The 6,502-nt window shown below is 44.9% G+C and overlaps 1 non-coding gene across 1 annotated transcript; it reads left to right on the forward strand.

The window, feature by feature from the left end:
* The first annotated feature begins 5,608 nt into the window (after nucleotides 1-5,608).
* Nucleotides 5,609-5,744, forward strand: Gm24117. Its single transcript, XR_003955518.1, has one exon. It is a non-coding gene; the product is annotated as a small nucleolar RNA SNORA17 (small nucleolar RNA).
* The last annotated feature ends 758 nt before the right edge of the window (nucleotides 5,745-6,502 follow it).

Genomic DNA, 6,502 nt, shown 5'->3' on the forward strand with positions numbered 1-6,502 from the left:
AGTGATACCACAAAGAACCCAAGAGTTCAGTCAGAAAGTGTCCCTGGCCTCTCGATTCATTTGTGGCTTACACTGAGTCCATGGTGCTGCCTTCAAAGCCTCTTCCTGCCCTGGTTTCCTGTCTCCCTGTGATAAGAACCCACTGTGTGGGCCTGAACTGTACTTCCTCCCAGCAGAGTCTGTGCTTTGGCCCTAACCACCCTCTTGTCTGTTATTGTTGCTACTTTCAGACTTAAGATCCTTTTCTGGTTTCCTTCTGTCCCCAGGGCAGCAGGACCAACTGGGCAGCAGGACCAAAGCCCGGCAGTATTCCTGATTGTGTGCCTCTCTGAAGCTCTACTCAATCTCTCACCTGTGACAGGACCATGGGAAAATAAGCCTTCCAGAGCTCATGGAGATGACACCTTGGAGGGTGGAACACTAACCCAGTGGGACCAGTGTCGCCATAACACAGCAAGAATGCTTGTTGTGTGGCTTTTCCTAAGGTGACATTGAGGGTATGGGCCCTGAGATAGCAGAAGGGGACATAATATCCTCAGTTTGAGTTTTTTTTTTTTTTTTTTTTTTTTTTAAGATGGCTTTTTACCCCCAACAATAGACAGTTTCAATTTCACTGGGGCTTTTTTTCTTTAGTAGTAAGTTTTTATTTCTCTGAAATGCAGCTCTTTTTCCCTCCCATGCAACAAGTCTCTCTGTCATACCCCAGAGAGCCGGAGAAGTTGGGGAGTCTGCTCTCATGGCAGTCAATCAACAATTACAGAGCCAGAGACTCAGCCCCTGCTATAGAAGGGACACAGAGACACCATTAAACCAGTACACAAAAGGAGGGAGAGGGACCACGTGGTAAGGCACCTAAACCCCTTCGAGTGATTGCTCCCCCAAATCTGAGGCCCTTCTCCACCCGAGAAACCGGTAACACTTGCCAATGAGCACATTCATTTTATATCTCACCATTTCTGTTTTTAAAAATCTAATGGGCAATTGGACACGCAGACTTTGTGTGCCCCGGTACAGGGGAACGCCAGGGCCAAAGGGGGGGAGTGGGTGGGTAGGGGAGTGGGGGTGGGTGGGTAAGGGGGACTTTTGGTATAGCATTGGAAATGTAAATGAGCTAAATACCTAATAAAAAATGGAAAAAAAAAATCTAATGGGCAAAGAAAAAGAACCCACCCACTAGCCACTATCAATGTGAGCAATTCACCCTAGATGAGGCACTGACAACGGGCCAAAGGAACAAGCCTACCTAAGTTCGACTTGGCAAGCCAGCGAGTTCAGTAGGTTCCTTACAGGGCTACTCAAAGGCAGATGCATCACCAGAGTGGAGTATGTGGGCCGCAACTTGCAATAGCTGCTCCCCAGGAGTACCCTGCATGCCAGTTTGGAGAATCCCCTCTCCTCAGTAGTAATTACTGTTTTGGTAACTGTGAGGAAGGGATTTGTGACGTTTATTTCTGGAGTCCCATGTGTCTTCTGTATTCCCTCCAGGAGGGGTTGTTTCAATTCAGAAGCTGCGGTGCAACAACGCTCAGCACCCACCCCTGATGCCCAGCAGGAGGCGCTCTCAGAGTCCGCCTGAGCACAGACTGACTCCAAATAGATTTCCTGCTCTGAGCCCTTGCCTCCTGCTCTCAGGACACCCGAACCAAGATATCTCCCCCCCCCCCCCCCACGGAAGAAGAGGTTCTTTTATTCTTTCTCACTAAGCCATTCACCATTTGATGTCGTGAAGGTCTGCATAGGTGCCTGTCCTAGTTAGCTTTAATTGTTAGCGACACAGCCTAGAATTATATGAGAGAATAAATTCAATTGAGGAATTGCCTAGAGTAGATTGATCTGGGGCGTGACTATGGGGAATTATCTTAATTAATCATTGATGTAGGAGAGCCCAGCCAGCCCACTGTGGGTAGCAGCATTCCCTAGAAAGGTGGTTCTGGGCAGTATAAGAAAGCTGACTAAAGCCGGGCGTGGTAGCGCGCGTCTTTAATCCCAGCAACTCGGGAGGTGGAGGCAGGCGGATTTCTGAGTTCGAGGCCAGCCTGGTCTACAAAATGAGTTCCAGACCAGCCGGAGCTACACAGAGAAACCCTGTCTCAAAAAAAACCCCTAAAACCAAAACAACGAACAAAAAAACAAAAACAAAAACAAAAACAAGAAAGGGAGAAAGAAAAAAAGAAAGAAAGAAAGAAAGAAAGAAAGAAAGATTAAGAAATAAAGAAAGCTGACTAAGTAAGCATGAGTCTGTGAGCAAGGCAGAGAGTACAGCAGCAAGCAGCACTCCTCCATGGCTTCTCTTTCAAGTACCTGCCTCGACTTCCTTCAAGGATAAACTGTGATCTGGAGATGTAAACCCTTATGTTTCCTAAGCTGCGTGTGGTACATGTTTTATGATAGAAATAGAAAGGAATCTGGGACAGTGCCCAGGTCCTCCACGTCACTCTGATCTAGAAGAAAATAGAGAGCTGTCCTTTGTCTAAGAGCATGCCTCACTTGGCATTTGCAGCAGGTCCTCCATCAGCGCTGCAGACTAAATGAGCAGAAGCAAGGTGCTTGCCATAAATACAGCCAGCCAATGGGTAGAGGGAATGTTCTCAACCTTATAAAGGGCACTTATAAAAGCAACAACAGAAAAACCATAATCCCATAGAACAGCAAGGGGCTTCCCTGTGGTCAGGAACATGCTCAGAATGCTTCCTCTTGCTGTTTCTTTTCAACACGAAACCAAGAGTTATAGTTAGAGAATCAGAACAATTTCCATTCTCATGTGAAAAGGATCAATTATTTATTTTTGAATTGACAAAAATTATATATACTTGTGGTATACAACATGCTATTTTGAAATATGCATACATGCTGGAATGCCCGAATCAAATCTGTGAATATCTTACCCCACCTCTTTAGCATTTATTTGTGGAAGGAATGCTTAAAATCTATTCTTAGCACAATTCAAGTATACAATGCTCTGCATCTTTAGATATTAAGTGAAGCCCTCACCTCTCACCCCTTTTGCTGCAGATGAAGATTGTGCAGGAAACCACAACAGGACAAAATGCAAACAATAGACCATGATGTTCATGGGGTGATCAGCACCAATAGACACATCTACAACCTAACTCCCGCACCCAAGGCTTAGGGAACATCATGGATTAGGGACAGGAAGATCAGAGGAGTTAGGGGACAAGGACTTCTGCTGTGACAAAGTGTTTTCTATATGTGACAGGGATGTTGCGAATTCCAACAATATGATTTCATAAACAAGACATGGGCAATGGCATCACTGAGTGTCAGGTCAATGTGTGTGGGGAAGAATCTCACAAAGCCCTGCCCTTAGATGAAGAGCTACCGGAAACCAGTGTGTGCAGAGAGAGGGAGAATCGGTCTTCTGGTGAGCTCCCGAGAGGTCATCCCCAAACAAATGTGCACATGAGAAACACCAGGCAGACTCAGCAGGTTGTATCTATTTGTATAATAGTGATTGAAGGAGAAGTCCTTGATAATTTGAGAGGGAGAAGAGGCAATGGGAAGGATTGGAGGCAGGAGAATGAGGAGTAGAAATGATGGAAATACAGAGTCTGTCTTAGTTCGTGACGCTGTTGCTATAATGAGAAATCATGACCAAGCAACTTGGAGGAGGAACGGGTTTATTTGGCATAGTCTTCCACATCATAGCCCATCACTAAAGGAAGGCAGGATAGGAATTCAAGCAGGGCAGGAACCTGGAGCTGGAAGCTGATGCAGAGGCCAAGGAAAGGTGCTGCTTATCAGTTTTCTGGTCATGGCTTGCTCAGTCTGTTTCCTTATAGACCCCAGAACCACCATCCTAGGGATGGATACCACCCACAATGGGCTGGCTCTCCCCCATCAATAACTAACCAAGAAAATGTTCTACAGGCTTGCCTGCAGCCCAAGCTTATGGAGTCGTCTTCTCAGTTGAGGCTCCATCCTCCTCAAATGACTTTAGCTTGTGTCAAGTTGACATAAAACTATCCAGTGCAGTACTCATGTGTAAAATTATTTAAAAACTTAAATGAAAACTACTCTTAGCAATTTTCAAGTACACAATACCTTGTTATTACCCACAGTTACTATGCTGTATGATAGATTCCTTAGAAAAGTAAATTCTTAAAAATTAAATTATAAACACTCAGATTAGGAAGAAGACATTTTTTTATATTCAACTGATATGATGGCATATCTTGGTTTTTAAAGAGTTGACAAAAGCTACAAAAACTAACAAATGAATTGGGCAAAGTTACAGGGCAAAAAGTAAGTTCCAAAAATCAGTTGACTTTCCGCATACTAGCAACAAACAGTCCCAACAGCAAGCAAGAAAGCAATGCCAAGGGGAATGTGAAGAGGGAATAAGATACTCAGAAACAAGTGTAACCAAGGAGGCAAGGTACTGAAAGCTACAAAATATCACCCCAGGAGAAGAGTTTGAAACCGAAGGAAAGACAATGTTCATGAGTTGGAAACTGGAATATGGGCAAGATGCCAGCTCTCTGAAGCAGACTACAGGTTCAGTGCAATCCCCATGGAAACCCTGGTGGACTTCTTTTTAGGTTTCTTCAGAAATAGAAAAAAAAAAACACAAACAAACCAGATTCTCAGATTTATTTGAAATTGCAAAGGATTTTGAATATTCAAAATACAATTTTGAAAAAAATAGAGTAATTTCAAGACTTGCCACAAATGTATAGTAATAAAAATGATGCTATCAAAAACATGTATAGGTAAGATCATATGCAATGGTTATATTTAGGGATATATCTGTATATACAAAACCTACATTCATGCATTAACAATTTTACATGAATTTGAAGGAGAGCAGGGAGGGATACATGGGAGAGTTTAGAGGAGGGAAGGAAAGGAAGAAATGAAATTATATCATAATCTCAACAATTAAAAAAGGACGGATACTCAGATCACGGAATAAAATTAAAGAGTAGAAATAAGCTCAAAAGTTTTGGCAGTTGATGGTGTGTGTGTGTGTGTGTGTGTGTGTGTGTGTGTGTGTGTGTGCTTGTATACATCAGGTCTTATTCATGACAGGCAAGCATTCTACCACTAAGCTGTATCCCCAGTCCTTATTCAATCAACTTTTAGTGAGGAGAGAAAGAGAAGTCTCTTCAACAATCCAGTGCTGCTGGGACATCTGTTCCAAGATGCAAAAAGAGGAAAAAACGATGAAATAGAGCCCTCTCTTACACTGTGTACATAATCTCCCAAGACAGCACCCCTAGCTGAGGATCATGGGTAACATTTCAGATCCAAACCAGACCAGCACATCTGGCCACGCCCACCTCCTCATCTCCCTTGGTTCAGCACCAGTCCTTTGTAGATGGATTCTTACTGTACTAGTCCTTCATGCTTCCCACAAGGCAGTCACTTGAGCCTGCCACACTCCACTTGTGAAGACCACCGAAGCTGTCTCACATTCTGAAGTTTCTTGGCTGGGAAACCATCAGAATCTGGCCAGAACAACAGCTCAGGGTCACACTGAGTGCCATCATAAGTGTAGGAGTAGTTATGATGGGTTTTGTGCTGCGTGCTGGTTTATCCAGTGGTTAGCGCCTCTGTTTGCATTCTTGCTGATAATTAAAACTCAGGCACTGCAGGCACTAGAGGCACTGCAGGTATGGCTTCTCTGTTGACATGTGCATCAATTGGTGGCAGAGAGGAGAGAGGCTATGTCTATGCTCAGTGTTCTGACCTATGACCACCTGAATTATCAGTAGCCCAACATTCTCTGAAAAGAGTAAGCCTGAGATGACCACCAGTCCAGTGCCAGGCAGACTTGGACGGGCTCTGAGGGTGGGGAGGAAGACAGAGAATAGAAGAACCCCAGCTGGGACCTCAAGTCCTGCGCAGGAGTAAGTCTGATACAGATAGCCTTCACATGGAGCCAATTGGTTGGACTGGGTGAGGAGTGAGCCAGAGATGAACCATCAAACCAGTGCTGCGGGGCCTGAACAGGAAGCAAGCGTTAGATGACCCCTGCCTGGTGTCATAATGCAGAGGCAGAACATAGCACTCCTGAGACCACTCCTGAGACAACCCCAGGCACCACTAAGAGGAGCAAGTAAATGGTTGAAAAGTGAAAGAGAAAGAGAATCAGAAGGTTGTGGGCACAACGAAGAGAGGCAGAACTGGCGACTTAAGGGTAGTGAGGAACAACTCGATGTGAGCAGCCAGTGATGCGCCTGGGACCACTGTGGGGTCCCAGCGTGTGCTACCAGGATATCCAAGAGGAGTCCCAGTGGGGTTCCAGTGGTGATACAGTAGCAGAAGCTGGAGGAGGCCTTGTACCAGAAAAGGAGTCATTGCAAAGAACGTTTGCATTGTGGACCAAAGGGTATATTGTGGGACACACTATGACACACTACAGTGTCTACAATGAGATTATTTCTCTGTTGGGGAGGAGATGCAAGGTTGGAGGGTAGGTATGGGGGAGGAGGAGATGGGATGGGGTACACAGTGTGAAATTCACACACACACAAACAGA

The sequence above is a fragment of the Mus musculus genome, chromosome 4, assembly GCF_000001635.26.
Source record: "Mus musculus strain C57BL/6J chromosome 4, GRCm38.p6 C57BL/6J".
In the NCBI taxonomy this organism is placed as follows: domain Eukaryota; kingdom Metazoa; phylum Chordata; class Mammalia; order Rodentia; family Muridae; genus Mus; species Mus musculus.